Below are 7,814 nucleotides of genomic sequence, written 5' to 3'. Positions count from 1 at the left end.
CTTTGGGCTGGCAAGTGTTCTTGCACGCCTTCTAATGCTGTGCCTGTATTTGGTGGTTCTGCACGGCTGTAGGTCAGGAATCCTTTTCCTGGCTCAGTTTGGAGCCTTCCCTTTTTGGAGAGATGCTGTTGCAGGCAAGCTTTCCCTTCCCCCGCAGCAGAAGGGTGCTACAAAGAAGATGGAGACCCTTTTGACAAGGACTCCCATGGAAAAGACAAGGGGTAACGGGTACAAGATTCCAACTGGACACAAGAGGAACATTTGTCACAATCAGCCACTGGAATAATCTCCCCAGGGAGGTGGTTGATTTCCCAACATTGGATATGTTTAAGATTCAGCTGGAGTGGGTGCTGGGCCAGCTTGTCTAGACCATGCTCTTGCCAGCAGGATTGGTGAAGCCTGAGGTCCCTTCCAACCTGGGATCCTCTGATTCTGTGATTACATCTCTGCCCTGGCCACAGCCAAGCACTTGCCTGGGGGGTCCGGCAGGGCAATGGCATCTGCTGATTTCAGAGGTTGTATTTCACTTCGGGAACAGAAAGTCCGAGCATTTGGAGTTACCGGGGAACTAACCGCATTTTGAAGCAAGCCAGTAGCCCTGTGATGCCAGCAGCTGTTCGTCCTTTGAGAGGTACCTGCGCTTCTGGAGGCAGGACTGCCTTTCCCGGCAGAGGACATCTGGAGGCTGCCCCGCCACAAAGCAGGCAATGGCTCTACAAGTTGAAATACCCATTTTATTTAATGCTGCAGCATTAGGCAAGCGCCGCACTTTTGACAAGCCCGTGGTTTTTTGGTTCAAAGCCAACTGTGTTTTGGAAGCAAAAGGGCTTCCACAAGCCCTGCCTGCCACAGCCCTCTTGTGAGTCAATGGGCAAAAAGCAAAAAAGAACCAGAAAAAAGCCATCCCCCAAACCAGCTGTGAAATGCAGCCCCTAAACCCCTTCTTCTGCCTTACGACGGACTTCCTGGAGGGGCAGATGGACCCCCCAGGGCTGCCGGGCCGGGCGCGCAGCGCCTCTACCGCCCACAGACCAAGGTGGCGCGGCCCGCCGGGGGAAAAGGCGACCGAGCGAGTTTTCCTTTTCAGTGGCTCCCTGGGCATGCCCGACACGCGCGACCCCCGGGAGACACGAGTGTCGCGACCCCCGCTCCCTCCCGGCACGTCGGGGAAAACGAGGGGCGGGCCCGGGGGGCACCGGCAGCGGGCGCGGCTGGGAGGGGTGCCAGAGCTGGGGGGGGAGGAGCGGCGGCTCTGCCATCCGCTCGTCGGGGCTGCCGGGCCGGCCCCTCGCCGCTGCGGGAGTCGGGAGCGACTGGTCAGGTCTGGAGCCAAGATGGCGGCTGGCGCCAGCACTGTCCCCTCTCAGCAGTTGCCGCGCTCGGGGCCCGTCGTTGCTACGCTGCTCCCGCGCTCTCCCGGTGTCCGGGCGGAGGTGGGGATCCCGCCCTGTGGCCGGCGGGAGGAAGGGGCCGTCGGCAGCACCTCTGGGTGACGGGAGGGGCGCCGCCGCTTGGCAGGAGGTTTGAACGGGGTCGTGAGGTTGGAAGGCGCGCGGCGGGCGGGCGCTTGGCGTCGGGGTTGGGTGTGTGGGAGGGGTGGTGGGGGTGGTGGTGGTGGTGGGGTGTCTGTCTGTCTGTGTTTTTAATTTCTCTTTCCTTATTTCTGTGGGGTTTTAGCAGTGTCAGCGGCAGTGACTTTGTTGTCATCACAACATCAGGGGGGTTGTTCTCAAAAACGTCTGTTCTCCACAAGAATCTCTTGTACCGCTCAAGCTTTTCGTTTTAATTTGCCCAACTTGTGGACAAATGCACAGGCTCAGGCGTTCATCTTGGGGTGAAGAGGGATAAGGAAATTGTTGGAACGCTTCAGGATGAGCTGGTCAGTAGCCTTTGATGGGAATGTTTCAGGCCGTTCACTTTGTGCTTCGGCTCGATTCCTTTATTGCTTGCGAGAGGTTTGAGTTCACTGGATAGAACCATTCTGTGTGGATTAACAGTGTTATTGTGGTCTCTTATCTTACAGATGAAATCACACTTGGGTATAAAGTGAAAATACCTTGAAATATGTTGACTTTAAAATTCTGGGCTTTATTTTCCTTGAAACTGGATTTTCGGATACAGTGTTAGAAGATGTTACAGAATTGTAAGTGTTATTTCTGCCTCTTGTTGCTCTTCAGTGTTTGGTTTCCTGGTGCAGAATGTTGCGTAAGATCTATGAACTAAGTGGTTTTATTTTTTGGAATACTTGCCAGCTAAATATCATATTTTTATATATAATATTATATTTATATGTATATATGTATTATTTATATTAATATAAATCTTGGACTTCAGCCTTGAGGGTGATCTCTTCTGGACAGCCATGTCATAGGGTAGTTCTTGCATGATTTGTAATACTTGTAACCGGTTCCTAATTTGTAGCCTTAATTTTGCATAGGTTCTGTGTTGAACTTTCCAGTAGTTTGTTTGCTTTCACATTTCCTGAAGGCCTAGGCAAAGATTTAAAAAGCTAGCAGCCTGAAGGATGGATATGTGTTACTTTGTTATGCCATGTTGCTCTTTGAAACTTGTTTTGAGTATCGGTGGTATTCAAGAAATTGTCCAGATTTAGAGGGTGAATCTGTATTTTTAGGTACCAAGCAGAAAAGTACAGTTGATCTTTTTAGTTGCCAGGTAGCTTTCTTTACGCGGGTGGTCAGTTGATCAAGCTTACACTGAAGTGTGGCTGATTTATTGGTTAGTTCCAACAAATACCATCTTAATGCAGAGATTTCTATTAGTTCTGTAATCAAAACTGTAATCACTGTCCCTGGTCATGTGTTCGTCCTTACTTTGTCCAATGCTGCTTCAGTGAGATTACACCCAAGGGCAGAAGAATCACAAAACTGGACCAGATTTTAAATTTCCATTTTAAATGGAAATAACAATGGTAAGTCGTCGTTGTTAAAGGGCTGCGTGCATTTATTTTCTGTGCCTCTAAATTGGTCAGTGTTTGCATTCAGCTGCCTCGAGCAGAGCTTTCCAGACAGTTTCGTTACAGAAGCTACTTTCAAGTAGCTTGCGGAGGATATGCGTGTATGAATGGTGCTGGAAAAGTGATCTTACTGCCTTACTCGGTGTAATTGACAGTAAATGTGAAGAGATCACAGCCCGAATTTTATTTTGATGAGTGTGTTTCTGATCTTCAGGTGTGAAGGGAATCGCTGATGTTGCTGCCCACTCTGGAGGCTGGTTCGTACAGTGGCTTGTAACTCCTGCGTGTTTGCCTGAGTAAGAGTGTAGGGTGGGATCTATCTGCGTTTCATCCGTTATCTTCTGTGTAAATGTGTTTGCAGCAGTTTGGATGCCTACAAACTCTTGAGTCATTTGGTGATTGCAATGCCATGTGATGCCCAGGGAGCTGTATCTTTATGTGCTCTGCAAAAAAATCTGGAGGTCTGTTGGATGATACCAAATTAGAAGCACGATGATTTTCAGTTTATCATGTGCTGATAAGGAGGAATTAAATATTGTAATTCTGCAATTGCTGAACTCTGCAGTTTCCTAAATATCTCCGAAGCAGACCCTCAGTAGTTTTTCGCTTGCCTGCATAGATGGCTACAAAATCTGGACTTCCTACGTGAGGACGTTCCTCATTTTGTGTGAGAAGACAATGACGGACTTGAGTCGAAGTCGGCTCTGTGGGAATGGGGAATAATCTCCCTTTTGCTGTCTCACCTGCCTTGCGCCTTCTTCCTGTGTGTCTGAGCAAGTGCCCTCTTGACTGAATTTCAAAGCCTTTTTCTGCTCTGGTTATTCCTCATCCTGAAAGGGCAGCGCATGTTCTGACTTCTTACACAAGGTAAAATCACAACCGTGCAGTTCAGCTGGTGGTGTGCTGCCCTGGAAGCAGAAGCCTGCGATTCTTTGAGGGCGGGTTTTCATCAAGACACAGAGATGTTTCTGTATTAGGTCTTGTGTCTCTTTTGGGGACACATCTTCCCACCACAGGAAGACTACGCTTTAGACTTTTTCTTACTCAGTCCCAAAAGCAGCGAAGCTCTTTGTCTTTAGAAGTGCTCAGCTAATTATTTAGAATACAGAAAAAGGGATGGTTAAAATGTTAAGAACAAAGATATAAATGTCTAAAAAAAGAATATACATATAAGTAAAAGGAGTGGTTATCCTCTGTTTTTCCCTTACTTGTGTTTTTGCCTTTGTATTTCTTTTCCTATTGTTCAGTTCATTACTTGCTTCACAGGAGAATTCTATGCTGACTTATTCCCTGCTCCTTGTCGAAGGATTCAGGCTGTTTATTAGTTTTTGGGCTCTGCTGGCAATAGAGGTTGGAAAGAGGAAACCAGCTTCCCAGTATAGAGACAGTCTGGGGAAGAATGAGCAATTGGAGAAATCCTTCATGAAACGAAGCATGTTCTTTGTCCTTTTGAAAAGGAGCTGGAGTGTTTCTAGACAGAATCATCTCCTTGAAGTGAATAACAAAGACAAAAACCACAACGTGTGTCATCTGGGATCTCCTTTCTGGTTTGTTAAATGCTCTTTGTATTGTGGAGATTTTTTTTTTTTTTTTTTTTTTGGCATGTGCTTCTCTGGCATTAACTGTTCTCCTCTGTTGGGAGAGGCAGATAATATTGAATCTAAAACCCACTTTTGTGGTCTACCATGAAGTCTCCATCTGCTAAAATGCTGTAACGCAAGAACTGACACATATGGCTTTGTAGAACTTGAATCTATGGCACTGACACAAAATTGTCATATTCTTTCATAGCTGGTTCCTGGAGGAGAAGGACCTGAAGTATAAATTGATACAGTTGTCATCTATGAAGATGTGGTTTTTATATTTATATATATATATATATATATAATCTAAACAGAGATTTTGGAGGTATGGTTGTGGGTAGATTTTGGTGGGGGTTGTTTGGTTGTTGGGTTTTTTTTGTTGTTTCCACACAGTTGACACTTGATAAAAGACAAAGATTTCCTCTTCAGGAAAGGTGCCTTGTTAACAATAATGCTGACTTTGTAAGTTGAAATCCTGACTTTCTTGTAAGGACGCACTAATCTGTTCTGATTAAAAGGTTTTCTTTTGCTACTTGTTGGGTTCTGTTATGTAAGTGCACAAGTTTGACAGGTAGTTTTATAACTGGCTGATGGAATGGAAAAAGAAGAGTTCTGTTTCAGTTGCTGTCAGTCTTTTGTTTTTCTCCACCTGTTGCATTTTGTTGGTGACCCGCGTCTGTACCAAAGAGCAGTCGTGAGCCACGAGATTGCTGTTCTTTGGAGCAGAGGCAGGTACTAAGCTGGGTCACTTGTTCCAGCCTGGCTGCAGGCGGTGTCGCCAGAAGCTGTAGAATTCTGAAAGCTCTTTCAAGTGGGTGCATCTGTTTGATGCTCCATAGCCTTTGGCTCTGCTGGCCTTGAGGTTCGGCTCTCTCGGACTTCTTTTGCTTGGTCGAGATACTGTCTTAGAGTAAAGGCACTGTAATGGTATTTGGCAAGCGAGGACAGACAGGCCTGACCTAGTTCATGTTCAGAGGGTTGGAAAACAAAAAGGCTGGTGTTAAAACTTCTCATTCTGGTCAGTGGTGACTGCCTTCACCGCCCAGCGTTGCTGTGTACATGGAACGAAATTGGGAGCTGCCCGTGCCTGCTTGTGTAGTTGGAGGAGTCATTTTAGAGTAAAGGTTCTTTTGGCTGCATCTGTTCTCCTGTGATACAAAAACTTGACAGCTAATGGGGACAACTACTACGTCAGGAGAATCCCTCTGATGGAAGGGAGTGCTGGACATGCTTTGCCTTCCCATCACCGGCAGAAGAAAGAAGAGTTGAAAAAGGGGGCTCAAGGAGCAAGAGACGACAAGGCAGTTGCTGTACCAGATCCTTTTGCCTTGCTTTATCTGACAGAAAAGCTGCCTTCTGCTAGCTGGCTCTTAGCTGGAAATACAGTGAGAGCTTCTTGCTGTAGCCTCTTCAAGGGGAAAGACTGCCTCCCCTCTTCCGGGGGTGTGCTGCTTTTGACCCCCTTGTTCTGAATGGAGGATCTGCAGTTGTCATGGTTAGATCACATGGGGACAATCTATACCTTTGACTCACGGAATGGTTTTTCATTTCCTTCTTCAACTTTTTTCAATAGATCAATTAAATTTTTTTTTTTTTTTTTTTTAACCTTTGACTGGAACATCATCTGTTGGTTTTGGCCCCAAACGCTTTATTTCTTAGAAAGAAGTTGAGTCTTTTCGTCAGAACACTGGAAAGATTTCTGGCCAGTGTAGTACTATTGTGTTGGGGTTTTTCTGGATAAGATTCTACCTATACACATTCCAGTGTGTGCACCTTAATTTCTACTTGAGCCGGTATTTTGAAAACAATCCTAAGCTGAGGAGGGCTTTCAAGCTTGGGAGAGAAAAAGAGCAGCTCTTGCATTAAAAGCAACTTTTCAAAGGGAAAGGTAAACTATTTTGTTTCTTTGGGAATTTTTATTCTGACAGCACAAACATCTTGCTCTCTTGGGATTTTGTTATCACTGGAAAAAAAAATTGGTATTGCCTTGCTTCCTCTTCCTCTGGTTGGGTTTTCTTCCCTCCCTCCAGAGGAAATGCTAAGACTGTTATCTTTTTGGAAGACATTTGAATTCATGACTTGGACGTCAGCAGACCTGACTCTAAAGACAGCTTCTGTGCATCCAAATGCTGTTAATCTTTATCATGTGAAAGGAAAGATCTGTAACTCTGAGTGAGAATTCAGAGTATTCCAGACAGGCCTGGTTTGCGTTGCACTCAATATTCCTGCAGCCTGTTGCTTTGGAAGTGCAGGTAATAAGCTCTTCAACTGAGTAAGCGAGCAGTAGTGTGGTTCGGTTTTCCTCTCAGAAATCTCGTGCTTAATCCTACTTCACAGTCCTGCGGAAGGTGTGGACAGTCAGTCAAAATGAATGTTTCGTAACAACACAAGAACCAAAAGACACCTGACGTGGAACTGAAATTTCCCCCAAAGCCATGGCAGGAGAATTTTGCCTGGAAGTGTCTGGACCAGGAGTCCATGATGCTGCCAAATCAGCTGTTTTCTTCACAAGTGAAGATGGGACTTTTCAGTAAGACTTAACTAAATGAAACACGTAAGCGAGGAAGAATCTGTTATTGCACACAAAGGAAGGAATATTAAACTGAGGTTTTCACATAAAAATTCACTGTGCTTCTCCTTGCAGTTTGAGACTGAATCCAAAGGGGAGGTGTTTGTCACGTGAAGTCCAGAGGCACTGTCGAAGGTGTGTGCAGAAAGCAGCTACTTCTTGCTCCAAGGTTGGATTAGAAGTTCCTGCAAACAGCAGGGGCACCTTTAGGAGTCAAGTCCTTCCCTCTGTGCTGGTGAAGTCATCAGTGCTGTTCAGCCTTCTAAACAGTTGACTGACACCAAATGTAAAGCTCATAGTTTCCTGTTGCAAAGGTTTAACCGTACCCTGGGGAGAAGGTGCTACCTTTGAGATTAGAAAGGAATTGAGTAGCTGTATGTACTATCACCTCCTTGCCTGCTGCTGGCTGTAGGACCCGTGCTAAACTGAAGAAAAGCAAAGAAAATCCTTTTCCTGGCTCAGTTTGGAGCCTCCCGTTTTTGGAGAGATGCTGTTGCAGGCAAGCTTTCCCTTCCCCCGCAGCAGAAGGGAGGGAAAGGGGGAGGCGGGGCTGTCGGGGAAGGCCGGCCGGTCCTTTTCCAGTCGCTTCTGGAGGTGGGAAGGCGCCTGTGGAGAGGGGCTGCTCCAGCCCCGCAGCTGCCGGCAGGGTGGGCTGGAGCAGGGTGCGCGGGGCTGAGGCCGCGGTGTC

The 7,814-nt window shown here is 46.5% G+C and overlaps 1 long non-coding RNA gene across 1 annotated transcript; it reads left to right on the top strand.

The window, feature by feature from the left end:
* Positions 1-1,646: 1,646 nt before the first annotated feature.
* LOC141933643 (uncharacterized) lies at positions 1,647-4,108 on the top strand. Its single transcript, XR_012626165.1, has 3 exons — positions 1,647-1,879; positions 2,024-2,143; positions 3,189-4,108. It is a non-coding gene; the product is annotated as an uncharacterized LOC141933643 (long non-coding RNA).
* Positions 4,109-7,814: the final 3,706 nt, after the last annotated feature.

Source organism: Strix aluco, chromosome 1 (assembly GCF_031877795.1).
Source record: "Strix aluco isolate bStrAlu1 chromosome 1, bStrAlu1.hap1, whole genome shotgun sequence".
NCBI classification, from domain to species: Eukaryota; Metazoa; Chordata; class Aves; order Strigiformes; family Strigidae; genus Strix; species Strix aluco.
Note: the sequence above shows the minus strand (reverse complement) of the source record. Positions and strands in the feature narration are given on the sequence as shown.